Genomic DNA, 24,594 nt, shown 5'->3' on the forward strand with positions numbered 1-24,594 from the left:
ATTTTTTCAGGGAAGAAAATTTAGTAAGAAGTTTTTTTTAGCTGGGCATGGTGGTTCGTGCCTGGAATCACAGCACGCAGGAGATTGAGACAAGGATTTTGAATTTGTAGCCAGCCTGGGCTACCTAGTGAAACCCTGTTTTAAAAAAAAAAAAAAATTCTTATAATTAAGATTGCCAGAAGGGCTGGCAGAGTGGTTCAGGTGATAGAGCGCCTGCCTGGAGGCCCTGAGCTCAAACCCCAGGACTGCCAATTAAACAACAACAGCAAAAAAAGAGATTGTCAGATAAAATGTACCTTGGGACATGCTTATTTCAAAAAAAGCATTCATGTTTACCTGAAACTTGAATTCAATTGAGCATCCTGTATTTTTATTTGCTAAATCTGGCAAACCCACTTTTAATACAAAGCAATTAAAGAATGATCAGGACACAGGACTCCAAAGGACTGGCCTCAGTGAGGACAGGAGAGGAATTGATTGTTCCAAGTTTTTAAAGTAGATACTCAGGATTTTGGTGGAACAGGAAAAGAGGCTAGGTATGGTGGTAAATGCCTGGAATCCCAGCTACTAGGAGAGGTGCGGATGGAGGATCAAAGTCTGAGGCCAGCATTGGGCAAAAGAACAACAAGACCTTACCAGAAAGATAAACTAAAAGGAAAAAGACTGGAGGCATGGTTCAAGTGATAGAATGCTTACCTAGCAAGTTCAGGTGCAAGGTCCTGAGTTCAAATCCCAGTACTGCTGCCACCACCCTGACACCCTCATCCTGTCCACTTCCCTTGCCATGTCCCCAGTGAGGGGGAAGAATCTACACCCCCACACACAATGAATCTCAGTAAAGTACCTGTCTCACAAGGATCAAATGACAGCATGTGTATGACAACACTTTGTAGATTGCAAGCTGCCAAGCCAGCCATTATTAACTGCGTTAGTAAATTACACACACAAAGACATGCAAGACAGGAAAAAACATCTGCTCAGACAACTGCAGAATTGGTTTGCTAAGGCAGATTTTTGATGGCTTTCTGAGGTCAGAACAATACAAGGTTTAGTCATCCCAAGACTGAGTCTCTATATATTAACATCTATCCAAATCATTCTACCGTCCTATTTATAGACACACTGATCATGAGGTCTTGTTGGAACACTTGGTCGCCGGTTGGTTGTTAAATTGCTGGGTGAGTCGTGCGAGTGGCTCAGAGGAAGCCTGTGTGGTTTACCAGTTGGGCAGCTCATAACTCCAGGGCCTCACCTATCCTCACACGCCAGTCTCAGTCACCTTGGAAACTGTCCTATTCTCCATGCAGAGCACAGAGCAGCCTGGCTGACACAGAAGCAGCCAGCAGCTGCCTTCCCTGCTGGTCTGCTACAGAAAAAAAAACAAAAACAAAAAACATCAGTGCCTCTCAAGCCACTTTAAGAGCTCCATGGTAGAGTTTTAAGCATTCTTCTGGGGTGAAATTAATTCAAGAAGCTGGGGTTTGTGAGAAAATGAAAAAAAAATAATAATAAAATGAGAGATAAGAAAATGAGCAGAGAAGGAAAGGAAGAAGAAAGAGAAGGAAAAAAAGATTAAAAGAAAGAAAATTAGAAGCTTATTATCCTATTTTATGGATGGGAAAATTGAGACCCAAACTCGCATGTTCACTAAGTATCAGCTGTATTTTAAATCCAAAAAATATAAAATCCCTCCAGGAGACAAAGATCCCCAAGATGATTGTGCATTTCCAGGTGTCCACAGAAGTAAAGATAGCACTGTGTCCATGTGTCTCCACTTCCAGGGGCATCTGTCCATCCGTGGTGAACCACACACAACACCCAAGGCCAGCCACAACCCGAAAATCTAAGGTCACCTCTCCTTTCCTGCTTTAATCTGGATGGTGACTTAGAAATTGTAACCACTGCCCCTCTGTGCCCTTCTGTATGAAGCAAATCTCCAAATTCAGGATGTCAGTTCATCTTTTAGGGCTGAAAGAAGAGGGGATCATCTTGTCAGGACTCAGGGATTTGGGTTCCCCATTTCCATCCTGAACCCCAAGGGAGTAGACTTTCTCTGCCAGGTCTCTTTGCTGAGTTCCTCTGGATCGCTGGCTCTCCTGGTCTGGCAATTGCTCCATTTGCATTTTAATTAGCTGTCAGAAAACACCAAAACACAAGTGACCAGATACAATGGCTCTCATTTCTCACAAAAGCTGTTCCCTGTGGCTTTTCTTTTTTCTTTTTTTTTTTTTTTGGTGGTACTGGGGCTTGAACTTGGAGCCTAAACCTTGAGCCACTCCACTAGCCCTTTTTTTTGTGAAGGGTTTTTTTTTTGAGATAGGGTCTCTCAAACTATTTGCCCAGGCTGGCTTCGAACCAAAATCCTCCTGATCTCTGCCTCCTGAGTAGCTAGAATTAAGGTTGTGAGGCACCAGTGCCTAGCTGTCCCTGTGTCTTATTCTCAGCAGAACTGAGAAAATGGAGGAGCTTCCTGAACTCTGCTAACTAGAATGAAGAAGACATTCTAGATGCCCCAAGACAGGACCAATGGAAAAAAAAAAAAACCTATCTGTCCGTCCATCCGTCCATCCATCCAGCTATCTATTGGTGGTGGTAGTGGATTTAAAGTCATGGCCTCATGCTTGCTAGGCAAGTGTTCTACTTCTTGAGCCACCCCCCCAGCCCTTTTGCTTTTAGTTGTTTTTCAGATAGGGTCTCCCACTTTTGCCCAGGTGGCCTCAGACCAGAATCCCCCTGGACATGTCTCCTGAGGAGCTGGGATTAGAAGTATGCACCACCACACTTAGCCAATCAATGAATCTTTATTGAGATGCAGATGATCTTTCTTCCAGAAACAAGAGCCGAATGCACACAAGTGTATATTAACTGGGTCTAATCCTAGTCAGCCCAGAAACCACAATTTGCTGCTCCAAGCCGCCAGCACCCTTGCAGTTTGGGAAACTAAGCAATATCTACAATCTAAGAAATCCAATCTACCCGACCCACCGAGCCCTTATCAACCAGCTCCAGCAACTGCAGCTGCCTTTGAGCCCATGGAAAAATTTACTCAAAGATGAAGCTAGAAATGGGTTCATCTTGCCTGTGAAGGGAGCAGGTTCTGGGATAGCAGGAGAAAGAATGGCAGGTGCTCTGTGGGAGGGCAAGGGATCTTGGCCTGGCAAGCAAGAGGGTTTGGTTGCAGAAACTAAGATGTGGCATACAACTCAGGCATTTGCACACCACTGAAACTTGGCTTTTTTTTGGTAGGGGATTGGGGGAAGGTGGAGTTTGAGGAAGGGACCCAGCCTGTTCTCTCTTCCTCAAAGGTGGGGGAGAAGTCAGAGGCCCTGGCCTCATCCCTGAGGCTGAGTAATTGCAGCTTTCCATTTTTTTTTTTTTTGGCAGTACTAGGATTTTGAACTCAGAACCTGTGTTTGCTAGGCATGTGCTCAACCACCAGAGCCATGCCCCACCCCAAAATCTCCCCTTCCTTGTTGGTAAAAAGTAAAATGGTTGTTCTAGATCTGTCTAGTGGAAATTATTTTGACTGTGGTGAGATACAATCAAAATTTACCATTACCAGGGCTGGTGGTGCGGTTCAAGTAGAAAAAAATCCAGTATCTTGGTCAGGTATGGTTGCTCACAGCTGTAATCCCAGCTACTCAGGAAGTGAAGATGAGGAGGACTGAGGTTGAAGGCCAGCCTGGTCCAAAAATTAGTGAAACCTCATCTCAACCAATAACTGGGCATGGTGGCACATGCCTGTCATCCCAGCTACACAGGAAACATAGAAAGAGGATCATGGCTAGGCCTGCCGGACACAAAATGTGAAATCCTATCCCAAAAATAACTAAAGCAAAAAGGGCTGGGGGTGGAGTTCAAATGGTAGATGCCTGCCTAGCACTAATACCACCACCAAAAAAAAATAACAATAATAATAGAAATTCAATGTCTTTTTTTTTTTTCTTTTCATAGTGCTGAGGATCAAACCCAGGGCCTGGCATGTTAAGCAAATGCCGAACCATGAAGCCATGCCCTCAGCCTGACAAGCTTTTCTTCTAATGAAATCTTTCTTGAAACCCAGTCTAATAAAATAGATTAAAAGAAACTACTGGTGTGGAGGTGACAGGACTTCTGAGGACCCCTCTTGGGCTGAAAACCACTGGCTCCAGATGGGTTTATTGGAGCCTCCCCTGCTTGGACTCTGATGACCACATCTCCTCAGAGAAGGTTTTTCCATCTCCATGCCATGGTTTTAGGGAAGAACTGAGGCTACACTACTGATTGTCTGATTGATTAATTGATTTTTGAGACAGGGTCTCACCATGTAGCCCAAGCCAGCCTCAAACTCTTGAACTTCCTGCCTCAACCTCCTGAGTGCTGGAATTACTGGTATATGCGACCATGCCTGGTTCCTTATCACCTTTTTTTTTTTTTTTTGTGGTACTGGGGCTTCAACTCAGGGCCTTTGCCTTGAGCTACTCCACCAGAACTATTTGCCTGGGCTGGCTTTGAACCACAGTCCTCCTGATCTCTGCCTCCTGAGTAGCTAGGATTACAGGCATAAGCCACTGGCACCAAACTCTTTTCTTTTTTGGCTGGTACTAGGGTTTGAACTCATGGCCTTGTGCTTGCCAGGCAGATGCTCTACCACTGGAGCCATGTCCTTTTGCCTTCAGTCTGTTTGTCAGATAGGATCTCCCACTGTAGTTGGGGCTACAGGTAAGAACCACCACACCCAGGCTTCATACCGCGCCTTGAGAAATACATCTTATAAACTGGGCATGGTGGTGTACACCTGGAATCCCAGCACTCAGGAGGCTGAGGATCAGGAGTTGGACACAGCTTTGGCTACATAGGGACACCCTGCCTCCCCCGCCCCACCCCCCAAAAAAATGTGAAATGAGCCTAATTACAAAGGAATCACCTTTGTCAAAATAAAAACTCTGGGACCCTACCCTAGGCTTGTGGAATGGGAGTTCTCTGGGGATGAACCCTGGAATTTGCATTTCCAGGGTGATACTGATGCCCTAAACTTTGAGAATCGATGAACTGGAAAGGACCGAGGTGTGAGGGGTGGGACAGTAAATGACAGCCTGATGGAGGCCAAAGATCTGCCATCTTCCTTGCCCATGCTGGGCCTCCTCATCTGTTCATTGCGTGGGAGGGGGACCTGGATTTCACGTTAGATTCCAGGTGTCAATTGACACGGCCCCAAGATCATCTTTGCACCACCCCCGTCCATAGAACAAGGACCCTCTTATGCCCCCAACAACTATGTACAGTGTTTAGATATTGCCAAGTGCTGTTAGTGGTTTTTTGTTTTCTTAATGATGGTTTACTGTGGTTGCTTTTCTGAAATTGGAAAATTTCAAAAATAGCAAATCAGTCATAAAGCAATGACTGTTTATGTGAATTGAAGTAGCGTTAGGCAATCCCTCCTTTGTGCTGAAATCAACATTATTTATGTCAGGAATCCTGCCCAGATTCCTATTAATTCACTCACACAGTTTTTCCTCCCAGCCTTCCTTGTGACTCAGTGAAGTTTTTCCCAGCTGTGGCAGGAAACAAGCAAAGCTATCATATACAGACCCAGCAGTGACCTGGTCAAGGACACTGAAGGTCACAATTCCAGCCACTCCCAGAGCAGGAACCCCCCTCTTCAGGCTCTGCTGAACTCATCCAACAATGAGTGTTTTATGGCTCATTGTAACAAATGTCACCAAAACGTAGTGGTTTTGCCCCCATTTCATTAGCTCTCACCACCCTTTGGATTGACCACTCCGTGGAGCACCCAGCTCCGTGACTCCGTATGTCACCTGGGCTGCTGCCATCTGTGGGATTAACTGGGCCAGAAGTCCAACGTCCAACATGGCTCACTCCTGTGGCTGTAATTGCTGCTGGATGTCAGCTGGGCACTCCTCTAGGCTGTTGACAGGAGCATCTATACCTGGCCTGCCTTGTGTCATGGGCCTCCCATGACAGAGCAGCTGGTGCTGGAGAAGAAACAGCCTGACAGCACGTGTTCCCAAAAGGGAGGAAGGGCTTCAAAGCACTGATGTGGGGGATGGTGGGGTGGCTCAAGCAGTAAGAGCGCCTGCCTACAAGTGTGAAGCCCGTCTGAACAAAAGGGCTGGCAGAGTGGCTCAAGGTGTAGGCCCTGAGCGCAAACCCCAGTACTGCAAAAAAAAAAAAAAGTGAGATGGTATATGGAAAGCCCTTCCCCAGCCCTCCATCAACAGGAATGGATCGTGCTCACAGATGCACCAAAACTTAATTCTGAGAGTGCCTGGGATACCTGGTGGCTGACACCTGTAATCCTAGCTTCTTGGGAGGCTGAGATCGGGAGGATTCAAGGCCAGTCAGGGTAGGGAGTTCACAAGAGTTTATCTCAACCAATAGCTGGGCATAGTGGCACACACTCTTGTCCCCAAGCTATGTGTAAGACTGAGATTGGGAGGATCGTGGTTCCAGGGCAGTTGGGACAAAGAAGTTTGGGAAACCCCATCTTAATGGAAAAAAGCTGAGGTGCTGTTACACACTTGTCAAACCAGCTACAGAGGGAAACCTATAATAGGAGGATCACAGTTCAGGCCAGCCTGGGCAAAAAGTGAGACCTAGCTCCAAAATAACCAGAGCAAAAAAGTCTGGAAGTATGGCTCAAGGCCTAGAGTGCCTGCTGGAAAGTACAAACCCCTGAGTTCAAATCCCAGTACTTTCAAAAGGAAGAAGTATTGATTTTCCCTGTCTTTAGGTCTGGGCTAGCCCGTGGCTGTTTTGGCAATAGGATACATGGAAAGATATTTCAGGTCTTCTGATCTCAGGAAGAGTAGAAACTTCTGCTTCCTTCCGCTTGCAGAGCCCACACCAGCTGCCAGCCTGCAGCTGAGTCATTTTGGATTTTAGTGCCTTGAGCCTCAGATGACATCATTTGGAAGAGAAGGGTCACCACGCTGAGTCCCGAGAACCACAGATATGGCAAATATTTAATTCTAGGGTAGTATGGCAGCCGGATGGTTCCATGATCCCACTCCCTGGTATTCACACCCTTGTCTAGCCCTACTACGTCTTCTACCAGAGCTGTTCTGTGTAGAATATCGCCATCAGATTTCCAATGGAATACGGAAGAAATACGCTCTCGCATGCACGGTGTGCTGCCTCTAGGGTTAGGCTACCAAGGGCCCTGTGGCCTCTGTCTTGGTCACTCTCTCCCATCACTCTTCATGTGGTGAACAGCTCCATGGAGAGGTCCACATATGTGACCAACCGCCCTGCAGTTGCCCATGAGCGTCCTGATCTTAGCATGGGAAGTCTAATATACCGAGAACCCCGTCAATCCTAGTCAAACCAGGCTGGCAGGTCCACCCTAGGTCAATGTGGTAAGGAACTGAGACACCCAGGCCACAGTGAGTGGGAAACTGAGGCCTCCAGCCAATGGCCACATGAGGAAGCCATCTTAGATCAAATCCTCCGGCCCAGTGAAGCCATGGGTCAACCAAGTCCTCATGAGAGACCCTGAACTAAACCGCTCACCTAATCTGACCTTCAGAAACCATGACATAATAAATATCTTAATGTTGCCACCAGGTTTAAGGGTAATTCATTAAACTACAATAGATAACAGCACTTGGGAGCCTGAGGCAAAAGGATCTCAAGTTTGAGGCCAGCTCACAGAAAGCAAAGAACAGAAAAATACCCAAACAGACACAAAGACAACAGATGGTTGTATTGGCATACATTATTTGCACAGAGGGATTTCACTGCAATGCTTCCACGCGTGCACACAACGTACCGCAAGCAAATCACCTCTCTTCCCCCCCTTCATCCCGCTTCTTAGAACAATTTCAGCAGGTTTCATAGCTCATTCTCCATGCCTGGGTATAAAGCGCCTTGGCCATATTCAGCCCCCTCTTGGTCTTCTCTCCCCCCCACACCGAAACCTACTCCCAGACAAGACCTATTTTCTATTCCTCTTATTCGTTTTTTAAAGACTAGATTCCTGAGCTGGTTGAGTGTCTCAAGTGTGAGGCCCGACCTCAACCCCCAATGCTGCCAAAAAATAAAAAAAGCAAGGAAAAGCTGAAAAACTGAACCAAAAGAAGTCTGAGATTTGACAATTAAACGTAACTGGGGGGCTAGGGTGTGGTTCAAGGGGTAGAGTGCCTGCCCAGCAAACATGAGGCCCTGAGTTCAAACCCCATATTGCAAAAGAGAGAGAGACTAAATTCCACGTATGAGCAAGACCATGCAATATTTGTCTTTCTCAGACTTGCTAATTTCACCTAACATTCTGATCTCCAGTCCCATCCTTTTCCCTGCAAATGACATCATTCACCCTTCTTTATGGCTGAATAATATTCCACTGTGTATATGTGTATAAATACCACAATTTTCTTTATCCATTCATCTGTTGGTGGGCACCTGGACTGATTCCATAGCTGGCTATTGTGAATAGTGCTGCTATAAACATGGGTGTGCAGGTGTCTTGACTATATGACTTATATTCTTTTGGCTATGTGCCTGGGAGAGGTATAGCAGGATCTTATGGAGGTGGTTTGTTCCCTCCCATCAGATAACAGAAATGACATGTTCCCACTCTGCTTTCCACAGCCATGATGACCTGTCTGTTCGGGGCTTTTTTCGTTTCCTGAGAACCGGGAAGGGAGTGGGGTTCCTGGTATTCCTGGAGAGCAGGGTTGGGCAGGCCCTGGCTGCCGCTGGGTGAGCTCACTCTAGATAATTGTTCCCCAAGCTTTCACAGTAATCCCCAGGGCTCCTGCTGCCTTTTCACCAGCTCTTCTGAGACAGCCTGACCTCCCTGAGGGCCCGAAGTGCCTCCTTGGGCTGCTTACACAGCTAGGAAGGATTTCTGATGAAAGCAGTAGGGGTGTCTGTATGCAGAGAACAAGGATCATGACAACGGGGTGACTCCAGGGTACGCAGACATTTTGTGGGGGCCTGGAGGGTCCCTCTTTGCCCTCAAAATCTTTTCCAAGCAGGCACCACAGTATCAAGTGTGACTCACTCGAAGGGACTATTTGTTTATCATCACTTTCTCCTGACTGAGTCGGTTGAAGACTTGTCTTGTTTGAGGTAACATCAGGGCGATGGGAACAGAGCACAGAAGGCAGGTGGGACCCCAAACACTGCCCTTGACTCTACCACCCAGAGTTGTGCTAGACAGAGCATGTCTGCAGAGTCGGGTTGCAGCCCTGAACACATCTGTGCAGAGCCCCCAGCGAGCTCGGGGCCCGCTGCTGTGTGCACTCGAGAGCCACAGGGTAAAGACATGGTGAAGGCCCACTGAGTGTGTTTGCTTCTTAGCATGGCCGTAACAAAGTGCCACAAGCTAGGAGGTTTAAAAGAACAGAAATGCATTCCCTCACAGTCCTGAAGGGTGGGAGTCGGATATTCAGGTGCCCACAGGATTGATTCCTTCTAAGGCTGTGAGAGGCCTTTCCTGGCTTCTGGTGTTTGGCTGGCAATCTTTGGGTTTGTTTTTTTTTTTGTTTTTGACTTGTTAATGCATCATCCACAATCTCTTCCTATGTCTTTTTGCTTTGTATTGTTGTGGCCCAGGCTGGCCTCAAACTCAAGATCCTCCTGCCTCGGCCTCCTGAGTCCTGAAACTACAGTCATGCACCACCATACCTGGCAGAGCATCTTTGAATGACATTCCCCTGGTGTGGAGACCTGTCTCTGCATCCAAATGACCCACTCTAGTGACTTCTTCCTCACTTGATCATCTGCAAAGACCCCATTTCCAAATAAAGTCACACCCACAGGTGCCGGTTTAGGGAACGAAAATCCAAAACAATGAGCACTTAGTAAAAACACTTAATACCCATGAAATAGCAGACGTTGCCATGATAATCATTTCATACGCATTATTCCTAATCCTCACAAAGATTTCCCCATTTTATAGCTGTCAATACAGAGGATTAGAAAGATTGTGGGGCTTATCCTAGATTACACAGCTAGAAAGTATGAGCTCTTTAGCCAGGCTTGGTGACTCACATCTGTAATCCCAGCTACTCGGGAGGCAGAGACAGAATTATTGTGAATTTGCAGCCAGCCCAGGAAAACGTAGTGGTGAGAACCCGTATTGAAAATAAAACAAAAGGGCCAAGGGTATAACTCAAAATTGTAGAATGCTTGTCTAGCATGTGCAAGGCCCTGGGTTCAAGCTCCACTACTGCCAAGGAGAACAAAACAAAGGCTCTGGAATCAGATTACCTGACTTTGCTCTTACCTGGAAGCCTTGGGCAAGCTGTTTAACCTCTGTGCTTCAGTTTCCTCATTTGTAAAATATGGATAACGATAATTCCCTGATCCAGGCTGTGTCTTGCAAGGACTCTTTCGAGTTTACCACTTAAGCCACTTCACCAGCCTTTTGTTGTGATGGACTTTTTTCAAGAGAACTATTTTGCCTGGGGCTGGCTTTGAACCTCCATCCTCCCATCTGATCTCTGCCTCCAGAGTAGTTAAGATTACAGGAGTGAGCCACAGGCTCTGGGCTGTTGTAAGGATTTTTAAAAGATAATTCACAGGCCTGGCACATAGTAATTACTAAACCATGGTAGCTGTTATTATAAGTAGAGGTGTTTTTTTTTTTCCCCAGTACTAGGTATTAAACCCAGGCTTCATGCATGCTAAGCAAGCGCTCTACCACTGAGCCATATCTCAGTCCTGAAGTCAAGATTTAAATTCACACCTCCTTTGCTCTATCACTTTGCTTCCTTCTTTCATCTCTGGTCCAACATAACTAGATGTCAACATAAGACGTGTCAGGCATGTCTGCACACATGACCTCATCGAATCTTCACAATACCCCTGCAAGATGAATATTTCTAGCAACATTTTTATGAATGTGGAAAATGAGGTACAGAGAGGGGAGGTGACTTGACTGACGTCACACAGCAAATAAAACACCCTAATCTAGCTCTGAGTGAGTATTCTACTATTTCTTTTACAGAATTACCTGTTAACATTCTAATACATGGAGGATCACAGCCATTTATCAGTGGAACATTTTTCTCTACCTTGGTTTGCTAATAACCTATACATCTAAAGTAGTCAGCCAGGATTACAAGGTCAGTCAATGACCTGCTCCTAGACTGTGACAGGCAAAAGGTCTGTTTCCAAAAGAGTCAGCTCCTGCCAGAAAGCTCAGAGCAGAAGACCTGTTAATTCCAGAGAAACTCCAGACAGCTCTCTCTCTCTCTCTCACACACACACACAAACATCTCACAAGAAGTTTTACCCTTCAACAAGCAGTATCAAAAGGAGATGTAACACAAGTTGAATATCCCTTATCAAAAGAGTTTGATTCCAAACTCCTTTGGAATCAAAAGAGCTTTGAATTTCAGAATGTTTTTGGATTTTAGAACAGTTGCATATATGTAATGACATATCTTCAGAAACCAGGCATGGTGGTACACATCTGTAATTCCAGCTACATGAGTGGCTGAGAACAGAGGATCAAGAGTTCAAGGCCAACCTCTGGACTACATGGCAAGACCCTGTCTCAAATTGAAAAAAAAAAAGAGGGAGAGATCTTGGGGTGGGGCCTACATCCAAACAGAAACTTCATTTATGTTCATATACACCTTTATGTATAGCCTGAATGCATTTTTTTTTTTTTGTAGTCCTGGGGATCAAACCCATATGCCTTGTTCATGCTAGGCAAGTGCTGTACCACTGAGCTACACCCCGGTCCCTGAAGGTAATTTTATATGATGTTTTTAGTGCACCTGCATTTTGACTGTGACCTGTCACATGATGTCAGGTGTAGAGTTTTCACTTGTAGTGTTTTGGACTTTGGAGCATTTGCTTTTAGAGTTTCAGGTTAGGGATGTTTAGCTTTTTTTTTTGAACTCAGGGCCTACACCTTGAGCCACTCCACCAACCCTTTTGTGTGATTTTTCTTTTTTCTTTTTTTTTTGAGATAGAGTCTCATAAACTATTTCCCTGGGCTGGCTTCGAACCTCACTCCTCCTGATCTCTGCCTCCTGTGTAGCTAGGATTACAGGTGTGAGCCACGGATACTCTTTTTAATTTGTATGGCATGGATGTTTAACTTGTTTAAGACTTTTCAGCTAGGAAACCTCAGAAGCAAGAGCCAGCTTCAAGGCCCAGTTCTAGGTTCCAAAGCAGATCGAGGGAGGATTCCAAAGACGAACAAACAAACACAATGCTGACACACAGAGATGATCTTTCTCAGGGTCTTTGCCGGGTTGGTAAGAGGCCCCTGGCTGCACCTTCTTCTGATCCTTCTAGCATGTGTGGCTCAGCTGAGGTTCTAAGACTCCTAAGGCTACTTTTCCTAGGCAGAAGTTTTCAGTCAGTGATCAGCCACAGAACTGAATTATTCACCCCGACCCCTGCCCTACACCTCACCCCAGTCCACTGCCCTCCTACAGGGCTTTGAAATGGTTCCTTCCTCTCCTAGTCTTTTCCTTCCTCCTCTCTTCTAAGAGAATACAAAAGTCTTCACAAACAGAGAAAAAAAAGAGAGGTATGACACATTCCAGGGCCCAGTACAAAATATAAATGTGAAGCCTCCTGTTCAAAACTTACTAAGATTTTCAAAATGCCCCCAGCACAGCATTGCATCAAGTATCCAAGTGGGGTGCTTTTTTTGAGAGTAGGGCCACAGGCACTGTACAAGGCTGCAGGCCCAGGAAGGCAGACCCTGCTCCTGGGTCTTGACCCCTTTTGTCCTCAAAGATCAAAATCACCAGCTCGTTGTCCTGCCCAACTCTCCAAACATGGCCACTGTTAATTCTTCACATCCCTAAATGCACTAGCCACTCCTTTTAACCAGAAACGTATTTTATTTCTCTTGTCCTTAAAACCATGCTGGCCGATGACATTGTCAAGTCAATCAAGTGCAATCTAAGTAACCCTGTTCCGGCTGCAGGCCCAGGCCACAGAGGTCTGCAGCTTTCACTCCTGTCCTCTTGGGATCCAATTGTCTTGTTAGAAAATTCAGGTTAAGTGCTTGCCTAGAAAGCACAAGACCCTGAGTTCAAACCCCAGTACCACCAAAAAATAAATAAAATCAGAAAGCATGGGTTAGACTTTAATGATGAGAGACTATGCAGAAACAGGGAACTAGCCATCCCTCAGCTGTCACCCCGCTAAGTCGCCAGATGTGTTAGGAAAGTTATATTAGTCAATGTCATCCTGGCAAGACTCCTACCTAAATGTAGTCACATGAATGACCTCAGCCAATACCATATGGAGCAGAAGAACCACCCAACTGAGTACAGCTAACCCAAAGGGTTATGAGAATAAGTTATTTCTGTTTAGTCACTACATTTTGGGGTCATTTGTTATGTAGCAATACACAATCAAAAATGTCCTTCCCCCGAGTCCTCTCTGGACTCCACACTCCAAATTACTATGTAATTGTGAAGTGACCAGAGAGAACTACGAGGCCTTTCCTGGCCCAGTCAGCCTAGCAACAGCAGCCTTGGCAACCAGATGCTGGAGACCCTGGAGAGGTCATTCCAGGTTTGGGAGATGATCACAGCAACAGATGTACATCTCAGAGGTGGGGACCCAGAAGATGGAGCGACCACAGCTGACCTTGTCTTTGCCACCAGTCACTCTCCTCTATCTCAGACTGTGAGAACAGAGGCTGGGTTTGGAAGCTTTAGATGGCTCCCCTTCCCTTTTGGAGAGTCTGTATCTCTGGTGACCAGGTTTGACATACTCTGGGGCAGAATTAGAGCTCCAATGACTGTTGACTATAACGAAGCCAGGTTCATTTTCCATAAAGCAGTACGTCAAGCACTGAAATGATGAGTTTTGCAAAGGAGAAAGTGTTTACTCATGTGGCCACCAAATGGGTAAAAGCAGGAATTCTGAACTCAAATCTGCCTTCTTTTGGACAAAGTTTAGAGTATTTACGGAATAATGGAATGAGGGACCTGAGGTGTGGGTGATGGTTATTGGAGGAAAGGAAAATGAAGTGATCAGTGGTCAGCACATGTGTGACCAAACTTCATGTTTCTTTATAGACTCATGTTCAGAAAATGGCGGCACACTGTGACTTGTTCGAGGAGCTTTGGTCCTCTGATGTCAAAAGTCCACCCATCAAACATTTGTACAAGGTCAGCATCTTTCAACCAATTTGAGATAGACAAGGTTACCTCCAAATTCCTGAAAGCTTAACCCATGGTTACCATAGTGACCATACTCTGAGATGTTACCTGTAGCAAAGCTAGTTTTATTCATTGTTTAGACTTCTAAAATTGGTGATGAAAGCAGTGAAACTAAAGAGTGTATTCAGGTTTCCCTTGGTCTCGTGTCCAGAAACAGGAACCCGAATCTCTGAATCAAATCAAAATTGTAGTTTAAAATTCCAGGTCCTGGAATTTCCCACCCAAGCCATAAGAGAGTCTAAAGCTATGTACTTATTGTCTCTAAAGATAAAGGTGATAGAAAATTCATCCCGCATTAGCTCAGAGGCACTGGTCTCCTGGCCTGCTCTGCTTCTGAGTGTTGTATGACTAGTTTCTAGTGCTGCAGGATGTTTAGCAGGAAAATGTTCAGATTCTGAAATGTGTTTGCACTCATCAGCACTGGGGAAAAACATGTCTGCTTGATGCCTAGAGGGAAGGCAGGTCTCTGCCTGATGTCAAACTGATCCTTAGGGACCCTTCCACAAAAGGACATGAGCCCAGGGGTCCCAAGTAGACAAAAGAGAGACTCAACCAATGGTTTGGCACTCTAAGTCCAAGATTTTTCAGAAATAGAAGTCATGTTTGTAAGCACTTTGAATTTTTTTTTTTTTTAGATAGGGTCTCACTATGAGCCTAGGTTGGCCTTGAACTCATGATCCTTCTGCCCCAGCCTCCAGACTGCTAGAGTTACAGGCATGTGCCATCACACCTGGCTTGAATCTATCACCTTTTTGATGACCAAAACAATCCCCTGAAGCAGGTACTGCTTCCAATTTTAGAGATAAACTGTGGTTCAAAAAACGTAAGTGCTGGGCTGGGAGTGTGAACAGCAAGCGCAAGCAAGGCCAGAAGTTCAAACCCCAGTACTACCCAAAATAATAATTCATAAGGTCATGAGCACCTTTTAGACTCCAAGCACTGCTACCTCGCACTGTAACTGCACAGAAATTTTATTTCTGTTTCTAACGCCCACAGCTGGGATGTAGCATAGTGGTAGAGAGTGTTTGCCTAGCATGCACAAGGCCATGGGTTTGATCTCCAGCATGGCAAAGCCCAAAGGCACAGCTTTATTCTCTCCCCTTTGCCCTGCTTGCTTCTTCTCTAGCAATATCTACAGGTCTGAGCTTCTGGAGTTACTTGCTTAGCCTGGAAACAATCCCAACCCAATGAAAGGCCAATAGGTGGCCATCTTTCCAGAAAAAGATTTAACATTACAACCAATGTGAATATTGCTATCATCACCTTTCAGTCAATTGCCAAGTAGATTAAAGATGACTGCCAATTCTGCTACATTCTTGTCATTGAGATGTGGGGTCTATGTCCCCTCTACTTGCATCTGGGCAGGCCCTGTAAGCACTTGAGCAATAGAACACGGTGACTTTGCTCCAGCTCCAAGGCCCTTGTCTTAAAAATCCAGCGTCTACTCTTCCTGTCCTTCAGACATTTGCCCTGGAAGTCCTGAGCTGCCACAGCAAAGATTACCCTGAGACCACCAGCCAGTGGTGGGTCAGTGGTTACAGCTGAACCCAGTCTTCCAGCAGGTCTCACCAAGCACCAGTCTTGTGAATGGCATGGGATCCCGAACCTCCACCTCAGTCAGTCACCAGATAAACACTACTGAGTTGACCTCAGTCAGTGCCGCATGGAAAAAGAAGAACTGCCCAAATTCCTGACTTCCAAATTGTGAGATATAATGAAATGGTGCTTGTTTTAAGCTACTAAGTTTTAGCCCAGTTTGTTACATAACAGTATGTAACTTAAAAGGGGGGATTTTTTTTTTTTTTTTAGAATTTGTTAATCTCAGTTACTTTCTTCAAGACTTTTTACAAAATAATTTTAAAATGCACACACACACACAACTTAGAAAACTAGAAGGGCTAATATTATTGAACTTCTCATTTGATTTCTGGCTAGCACTCTTATATACATTATCTTATCTAATATTCAAGATAATCCAGCTCTTATTATACACACTGGATGGTAGGAAGGAAAGAAAGAAGGGAGGGAGGGAGGCAGGGAGGGGAAAGAAAAGAAAGAGAGAAAGAAAAAGAGAAAGGAAGGAAGAGAAAGAAAGAAGGAAAGAGAAAAAGAGAGAGAGGGGGAAAGAGGGCAGGAAAGAAAACCAAAGCCCAGACCCCAGCGACATTAAGGAAGCATGGGATGACCATCCCACTCATGAGTGGGAACAGATGGGAACTGATCCCCTAGTCTGGTCTATCCAGCTAGAAGATGCATGTTTCTCACTATCACTCACCCCCACCCCGTCTTGGCTGTGAAGATCATCTTCATCCCCTCAGTGTGACATTTCATGTTGCTACTAAGCCCTGTAAACCTTCCTTTAAATGCCCATACATTGTTTCAACTATAGTTAACATGCCATTCTCCTGTTATGAGTATTTACATTCCTCCCAAATCTTTTTACTGTTGGAAGGAATTCTGAAAAGCACAAGTTGCATCATGTCGATATAAAGCAGCAATTCCAGGGGGCTGGGTGGGCCACCTCTTTTTGCATCACCAGGGATCCCATCTGTATTGCTCCTTTGCAGCCCCACCGCACTTCTCTGCCCCTCTCTGCCCTGAGCCAGGTCACCCAGTCACTGAAAGAGAATGCCTGGGTCCAGATGGGTTGCAGGGTGGAGCAAAGAGTGGGGAGAAAGCCACCTCCCTTGGAATTCACATACCATTCGGGTTGGATGAATTAATTACCTCTTGACAATTTAGTACAGCCCTCATCAATCTTAAAGAGCGTGGACAGCCAGGAAAATTAAGATGGTCTTAGCGTGCTTGTTGGTTTTTTCAAAAGAACCAGGTGAAGAATGTGTAAATCCTGTTAAGAATTTTAGCCTTTATCCTTAGGGCAATAGGTAGTCATGGAATGGTTTTAAAGAGAAGTGATAGCACGATCAGAGTGGTCTTTCTAGAACACCCTGGTTGGGAGGGTCCTTGTAGGAAATCCACATGACCCTGGGATTTGCTGGTGGGCAGATGAGAGTGGGGGGTGGGTGTGGGGAGAATTGCTCCTTTTAGACCTGGCGAGTCAGGGTTGCCTGAGGGAAGGGCAATGATTTGGAGCAGACAAGTAGGCCTGCTTCCAGGTGCTCATCACTGGCTACTGGGTCTCCTAGACCCAGGCCCAGAGGGAGAGACCCTGTAGGCCAGGCCAGTCCAGGGAATTGAGGATTCTGGAAGGCCATAGCTGGCTTCATGGGCTGGTTGGGGGTGTGTGTGTATGTGTGTGTGTGCAGAGCTTGATCCCAAAGGAGGGGGCATGTAAGAAGGTGTAAGTTTCCTCTTGAGCCCTAGAGAAAGGTCGACGTAGGGCTGAGGGCATAGCTCAAGTGGTAAAGCACCTGCCCTGAAAATGAGAGGCCCTGAGTTCAGGCCCCAGTGCTGCCAAAAAACAAAACAAACACCACCACCCCCAAACACACACACACACACACACACACACACACACACACACACATTTACTTAGGCACCAGTGGCTCACACCTGTAATTCTAGCAATGTGGGAGGCTGAGATCTGGAAGATCAAGGTTCAAGGCCAGCCTGGGCCAATAGTTCTCAAGACGCCATCTCCGAAATAACCAGAGCAAAATGGACTGGAGGTATGGCTCAAGCAACAGAGCACCTACTTTGCAAGCTCAAGGTTGACTTCTAAAGATGAATAGGAGGGAGGTGGGACTTTCTTGGAAGAGGGAATCCTTGTGCAAAGATTCAAAGATGGGAGAAAATAGGGGTTACTAGAGCCCAGGAAGTGTTGTTTTCTAGATGCAAGGAGACACAACTGTTTGCATCGTCCAGATTCACAAAATGGTGAGCATCTGGGACTGCAAGCTGACCTTGACCCTGAAGACATCATCATCATTCATGGCTAAGATAGAAACTTCCTGGTGACATCACGGGGACAGGGCAATGCTAGAAGGTTGGGTTCCTAACTTGCCCATCCTCCAAAGGCAACTTTCCAGAGCCTAAAGATACACGTTTGCAATAACCTCATCATTCCTTGCATCTTTCCTACATATATTTTTCCATTTGTTTTCTATTTAAGTTGGTAGAGGAGGAAATAAGGTATGTAAAAATAAGCAATTCTGTAAAACATTCATACTTATTTTTTTCAAAACAAAACAAATTTAATGTCCACAAAATGTTGGGGATTTGTTTTTTTTGTGGTGGTTGTTTGTTTGTTTGTTTTGGTTTTTTGAGGTAGGGTCTTCCTATGTAGACCAGGCTGGCTTGGAGCTTTTTTTTTTTTTTTATGATACTGGGGTTTGAACTCAGGGCCTGTATCTCCACCAGACTTTTTTTTGGGGGGTGTGTGTATGTGTATGTGTGTGTGTGAAGGGTTTTTTCAAGATAGGGTCTTGCAAACTATTTGCCTGGCTAGCTTGGAACTTCTGATTCTCCAGCCTCAACCTCCCCAGTGCTGGGATTACAGACATGTGCCACCAAGCCTACCTCCCACTGAATCTTCAGAAAGCCCAGAGGTGCCCTTTGAATCCCATGAATGAATTTAGATGGGCAAAGCAGGCATCTGATAAGGGGTAAGTCTATCACCCTAAAAGATGCAATAAGTATCAAAACCCGGGTGAGCCTTGGACTCTTGGGACAGAGTCTCAAGTGGATTGGACTGAAAACACAGGGAGTCCTCAGGGACTTCAGAAGGTCTACCAGCACATACAGAGTTGGTTTCAACTGAGGCTGGTCAGGCAAGACCAGATGCCAGGTGATTTCAACCAGGTATCATTTTCAAGAGTGAAGAGAAGGGGTTTTCAGGTTTCACATTTTCTACAACAGAAAATGAGGTTCCAGCCATCCTGGAAATGCGTTGGGGACTGGTGGGGAGGGGATCCTTGATGACATTTTGCTGCGGGATGACAGGGTGGGGCCTGGTAGGTTGGGGTCTGGGCTGCTCTGCCATGAATGTGAGGGTGGAGGGGAGGGAGAGAAACATGACTCCCAACCTGTGATTGACTTGGTCATTTTCCTGAGACATATGAGTTATTCTTCATTGAGCTGTGTTTAGAAGTAGGTCAAACACACAATATATCATTGTGTGCTATTGATTTATATAAACTCACAAACACATGGCATGTGTTTTGTTCCTTCAGGGCTGAGACCCAGCAATGCCCAGAAGGATGCAATTTGTGGGACAGTAAAGGAAAAAGTCCCAGACAGGTGACAAAACTTGCCTAATATCTGCCCTTGGCTGGGCTTCCCACGGCATGGAAAGGGGATGGGTTTGGGGTCTGGATTAAATCCATGCAGAGAGCTGGTCCTCCAAACCAAATGCTTTCATCCTCTGTGTAAGATCCAATGGAAGGTTAATCGATGATTACCTAAGGCTACCCTTGCTCCCAGCCTCAAAGTCATGACTTGGCCCGGTGCAGGTGGCTCATGCCTGTAATCCTAGCTACTCAGGAGGCAGAGATCAGGAGGATCGTGCTTCAAAGCCAGCCCAGGCAAATAGTTCGAGACCCTATCTAAAAAAAAAAAAAAAAAAAAAAAAAACTCATCAAAAAAAAGGGCAGGTTGAGTGGCTCAAGGTATAGGCCCTGAGTTCAAGTCCCAGGACAACAAAAACAAAAAAAGCCATGACTTGGAGGTAGACCAGCCAGTCCAGTTCTATTTGGTCTGAGAGAAAGAGCAACTACCCAGCTCCCAGAAAGGCTGGGTGAGAAAACAGGAAGCGGGGAGGTACTGAGAAGGGACTACAGTATAGCCAGATACATAGTACTTTGTAGTGGCCATTACCCACCCCATGGTCAGGTGGTTAGGCTCAAATCACAACTCTGCCTCTTCTTAGACAGTCACTTCACTTGTCTGCATCTCAGGGCTCTTCATGTCTAGAGTAGGGACGATGGTCACATCTGCCTTGTGGAGTTGGGAGGATTCAATAAAGGGAGGAATTTGAGATCACTGGGCCCAGTGCCTGGCAAATGGGAAACCCAGAGAATGTTACACTTAGCATTCAGGATGATGGGTTGTATTCTGATTTATAATTATACAAGGGGCTTTGGTGAATACTCTTTGATCCGTCCTCCTGCCCCTGCCTCTCACTTATCACTAAGTCTTCAAGGCCTTCTGAGTAACTGCCACAGGGTAGAGCAGCAATAAATATTTGTTGACAATTAAGAAAAAGCAGGCCAGGTGTGGTGGCTCACACCTGTAATCCCAGCACTTGGGAGGCAGAAACAGGAGGTTCATGAGTTTGAGGTCAGTCTTGGCTACATAGTGAGTTCAAGAACAGCCTGGGCTACATAGTGACATTCTGTCTCAACAACAAAACAAAAACAAAAAAGAACAGAAGGGTGCCAGACACCAGTGGCTCACACCTGCAATCCTAGATACTGAGATTGGGAGGACTGCAATTGAAGGTCACCCCAGCAAAAAGTTATCGAGGACCCATCTCCACGGATGGCTGGGTACAGTGGCAAGCGCCTATCTTCCCAGTGGTGGCGGGAAACATAAAATAGAAGGAGGCTCATAGTCCAGGCTAGCCTGGCAAAAAGTGAGATCTTATCTCCAAAATAACCAGAGCAAAAAAGGGCTGAAGGTGTGGTTCAGCGGAACGTTTATACTTAGTATTTGCAGTTGTTAAATTCGAAATAGGTTACTGTTACGGGTGCTTAAATGTTTGGAATATATCATTTATGATCCTTGTGCTAAACTGACCTGCCCTTAGGTGAGTTGGCTGATTCAAAATGGCCCAAGGAAGGCCTGGGTTTGGATTCATGGCAGGCCTGTCTCCCTGGGCCTCTCGCAGTGTCCTGTGCCAGAGCAGACTGTGGCTCTGAACCACTGCCTGGCCTCTGCCTGTAGACTGCTGGCACTGACGTGGGTTGCACAGTGGAAATAAATAATGAGGAGGCCTGACATGGTGGGTCATACCAATAACCCCAGTTACTTAGGAGGCGTAGGTTGGACGATCATAGTCCCAGGCCAGCCCAAGGCAAAAAGCAGAAGACCCTATCTAAAGAATAAAAGAAAAAAGGGCTGGGACATGGATCAAGTAGCAGAACACCTGCCTAGCAAGCACCAGGTCCTGAATTCCAACCTCAGCACCACCAAAACCAAAGCAAAACAAAAAGAAGAAATGGCCTAAGGGACAGTAGAGGACTTGCCTTTGACTGGGTGCAGAAAAATGGGTCTGCATTCTTACATCCCTGTCCACTCCTGCTCTTTTCAGCCTGGGGAGGATGACAGCGCCATTGACCTACTGACCAGGACTGATGGGGCTGAGTCAGATGCAGAAAATGTCAGACAATGTCACACCTACTTGTTGGGTCAGGGCTGGAGCTGGGGTCGGGCAGCATAGTCTTGCTAACCTAATTACATCCCTTGCACTCTGTGATCAAAGCGACTGGCTCAGAAGCTCTTGCCTTGTGCCATAGTCATTTGACTGGTTCTTAAAGAGGCCACCTAGGGTAGCTTTTCCTGGTGAATTTACCACAGAGATAAATCTGGTTCACAGTCAGTTCAGCATTCTGGAGGCTTCAACTGCTTGGACAAGTCTTGATCCCAGCAATCCAACTCATAGTAGGCTGAAGTACGTAACCACATACCAATGTATTAATTAGCAGTTGCTATCCGCTCTTCAGTAACTGGAATGCTCCTCTTGCTGCTGGGTTGTCTTTTTCCCAATATTAGCAATCCCAGGGAGCCAAATTAGTCATCAGTGTGCTGGTTGGATTCCAAGAGTTAAGGGAGGCAGACATTTTGAGGGTGATATCATCCCGGTCAGGGTGGTGCTGGGTGACTCATCTACACCTCACGGCAGGCACGTCTGTGGGGAGCACCAATTTCAGGCTGTTTTTTCCTGGACAGTGATGGAGGATAAGTGCCAACTTGTGGCCTCTTGGCTTTTTATCCTACTTTTTTCTTTCCTTTTTCAAGTCTCCACTCATCCCTCATCCTTTAGTTCCAATCTGCCACACAATAAAATTGATCAGATTAGCCGGGTGAGGTGGCACACATCTGTGAGCCTAGCGTTTGGGAGGCTGAGGCAGAATTGCTTGAGCCTAGGAGTTGCAGGTCAGCCCTGGCCAAAAAATGCTAGCAACAACTTCATGCGACCTAACTGACAGCAAATCAGTCCCATCGGGGCGGGAGTCATGAGTCTGAGTCCGTTTCCCAAGTCTTGATTACAGTGTGAGTGTGTCAGTTGGGGGCAGGGCATGGATGGCAGCTTTGTCTCTCTTTCTGGAAATAAGCACTCTTGGGTAGTCACTGGTGACTGATGTCTGGGATCTTGATCTTCCTGGTGTCCACACATCCTCCAACTAGAGCTTCCTTCCCAGGGCTGAGCTAAGGAGGGACTTGAAGCTGACAGACAAGGTAGAACTCACAACAGCGGGGTTAGCCTGTGTTCAGAAGTCATCAAAGGAGCACTGTGAGGATGGGCCTGTCTAAGTGGTAAAGCGCCTGCCTAGCAAGCTTGAAGCCCTAAGTTCAAATCCAGGGACAACCAAAAAGAAAAAAAGAAGAAAAAAGAACACACTGTCAGATAGCCCATGGCTCCAGTATTCCTCTGCTAACAGACATGATTTGGGAAATGAAGATACTTTTCATTTTACAGACTTCAGTCCAATGTGTGATACAAGCTGTGCACCCAACATTATTCCCACCTTCAAGAGTTTTTCTCCAGCACCGGTGGCTCACGCCTGTAATCCTAGCCACTCAGGAGGCAGAGATCAGGACGATCACAGTTCAAACCCAGCCCCAGCACAGTCCTCAAGACCCTATCTCGAAAATACCCATCACAAAAAGGGCTGGCAAAGTGACTCAAGGAGAAGACCCTGAGTTCAAGCCCCAGTACTGCAAAAAAAGAAAAAATTTTTAATGTGCTATGATTGTATGTATATTATGTGTCTGCTTCCTGCTATCAGCTTACTATAGAGTAAATGTGAAGAATGGCCTGTATTTGACTTATTTCTTTCTTTTCTTATGGTGTGGGATTGGAACCCAGCACCTCACACGTTAGGCAGTTCTTTACCACTGAGCTGTACTTCCAACCCCACTCATTTACTTCTTTCTTTCTTTCTTTTTTTTTTTTTTGAAAGGGTCTTGCTATGAAGCCCAGGATTAACTTTTGATCCTCTTGCCACTCAGCCTCCTGAGTGCTGGGATTATATGTGTGCACCACCATACCCAACTTTACTTACTTATCCTTAACTCCTAACAGAAGGCCTGGTAGTGTGGTAAGAGCTCATTAAGATAATGTTTTACATAAATGAATGGTGAATGAATGAATGAATGAGACTGAGCAGCATACGAATCACGGGAATACCAGGGCATTACATATCATAGCAAATGAAAGGGCTCTGGGCCTCTCTAGTTCAGGAACCCACTCTACTTTTGGAAAAGTCAGGAAAGACACCCTCGTAGAGGAGATGACGAGTAGCTGCTCCCCAATTGGAAAAGGAACATCGCAGGCATCGGCACAGTCCTCCTCATAGTGCTAGACAAGAAGCCGCAGATAAAAAGAATGATTCTGGCCACCCACTTCCTGCCCAACTCTGACCAGCAAGGACTGCATTCCTGCGAGCTGAACATGCGTGGAATTTCCAGCCTAGGTAGCAGAATGGAACTTGGAACAGAGAGCTCAGCAGAAAAGAACCCAGGGACAATGGGGCTGAGCCCAGCCACCCTGTGCCAGCTTTGAGCTCACAGAATATTGGAGCTCAACTGCCCCTGTTGAGGGAAACAACTGACAGCCACTGAGTTGTGCCACTTTAGAGAAATCCCCGTGTTCAGACAGCTGAACCTTCAAAGACATGCTGAAAGACCACACCTGAGGATAGTCTGAGTCCCTGTCGCTGTTCAACTTTTCCATCTATCAAGACAAGTAAAGGTCTGTTTGTCTTCAAGGATGGGAAACATCTGAACACACTGGAAAGTCGTAGAGAAGACGCCTTCATCAGGAGATACGAGGACAAAGCTCAGCGAGGATGAGGGGAGGTGATGACAGAATCCAGGGCACTTTGTGACCAATCTGGGGGAGGGGGAGATTTAAGAGGAGCAACTGGTGGGAACAGATGCTGTTTCAGGGCAGGAGAGTCAAAGAGGAAGAGACCAGCTTCATCCAGGAGAGAACTACTCCAGACAATAACCACCAAGACACTGGTCACCCAGCTGGCCGGGCCTGAATTTCTTACACATGATCAAGTTCCGGCAGCATGCTGTCGATCACCATGAAAAATGGAGTGGAAAGCCTGCTGTGTAAGCCCTCAACTGTGGCTCCTTCTCTGCATCTTTTCAAACATTAATTTCAAGACAGTGATTAATTCTGATGGGGACCTAAGAAAGGGAGGGCTGCATGTCACTTATTTGTATCTGCATCCTCTCTCTAGGTTATAAGGAGGATGAAGGCAGGAATCACAAATTACTCAAGTTGGAATAAGGTACATTGCCTTAAATACAA

At 45.9% G+C, this 24,594-nt stretch overlaps 1 long non-coding RNA gene and 1 other non-coding gene across 2 annotated transcripts in view; one reads left to right on the forward strand and one right to left on the reverse strand.

Moving 5' to 3' along the window:
* The window catches only part of LOC141418536 (uncharacterized), a 34,081-nt gene that overhangs the window by 6,021 nt on the left and 3,466 nt on the right, over positions 1 to 24,594 (reverse strand). The gene's annotated exons all lie outside the window — the stretch shown is intronic.
* On the forward strand, positions 20,890 to 21,023 carry LOC141418699 (small nucleolar RNA SNORA42/SNORA80 family). Its single transcript, XR_012443353.1, has one exon. It is a non-coding gene; the product is annotated as a small nucleolar RNA SNORA42/SNORA80 family (small nucleolar RNA).

Source organism: Castor canadensis, chromosome 17 (genome assembly GCF_047511655.1).
Source record: "Castor canadensis chromosome 17, mCasCan1.hap1v2, whole genome shotgun sequence".
NCBI lineage: Eukaryota > Metazoa > Chordata > Mammalia > Rodentia > Castoridae > Castor > Castor canadensis.